The following is a 1,160-nucleotide window of genomic DNA, read 5'->3' on the forward strand; positions in this document are numbered from 1 at the left end:
CGAGGTTTGACTTTACCTGTGAGAGTGTGAACGATGTCTGAGAGGCTGAGGACCAACAGACTGCGGGCTTTCAGGTGGAAGTTTCTAGCAAGAGACACTAACTAACCACAGTAGCTATGCTACAGTAGCTCAGTGTGCGTGGGCGACGCTGATATGAGACATGAGTGCAGATAAGCGTTAATGTTTCTCTTTGCTTATTGGTTGGATCTGCACAGGGACAATAGATGAGGCCAAATCTGATATTTTTACATTTTATATTTTTATAATGATAAACTGTGAAATAAAAACTTAAGGTTTCATCTGATCAGTGCAGTTCTTCCCCTGTGGTGGTGGAGGGTGGGGGGGTTCCCTATGTTTATTATTTTTATTTTTATTTTTTTGCTGGGAGTTTTAGAGCCCTATTAGTTAAGTTGCTTACTGAATACCAGAATAGGGAGGATGGTGTAGGTTTAAGTTTATTAGGTTGATCAGTGTTGTGAACTATGAAATATTTTGGGTGCAGTGTATTTTTTGCATACAAGTATAACAGAATAGCCTTAGTGTTTGTTTGTTTTTAAACTTGAGTATGAACTGCATGAAATGCAGCAAGATATTAAAAAACCGTTTTATTGATTAAAAAAACACAATAAATTTGGATATCGGCCGATATAAAAATAAATAAATAAATAAATCCCTCTACATTCAGCAGTTACTCTTATAATAAAGAAACTAACTGCTTATGCTTAATAATCCAGAGTTATATTTGCTTTTAATCAAGGGTGAAATGTACCGTGGTTACTCCACAGGTTATCAGGTATGCTGAAGTTGTCCACCTCAGTATCCTGTGTGAACAGTGACTACACCAAATGTCCTGGTGTGCATTGAAGTCAGTTTTATCTGATTTATATTGCCTGTGTGCCCCTCAGGCTCCTTTCTAAATGATTTTGATGACAAATGAAAATAATTCATTTGATAATAGTAAAACGATTCTGTGGACAAGGCAGCAGCTTCCTAACACCACCTTCAGTCAGTGTATTTAGATTCCTTTGTCAGCAGCTGGAGCCCAAACCCCTCTCCTGTCATAAAGGCCACCTGGTGAATAATTCCTCATATCCTGTATCTGATTGGTCTGTGGGAATGTGGTGATTTTAAAGTTTAAAGATCAGCAAATATCTGACCTC

Source organism: Pundamilia nyererei, unplaced genomic scaffold (assembly GCF_000239375.1).
Source record: "Pundamilia nyererei isolate P.nyererei 1_Seehausen unplaced genomic scaffold, PunNye1.0 scaffold00710, whole genome shotgun sequence".
In the NCBI taxonomy this organism is placed as follows: Eukaryota; Metazoa; Chordata; class Actinopteri; order Cichliformes; family Cichlidae; genus Pundamilia; species Pundamilia nyererei.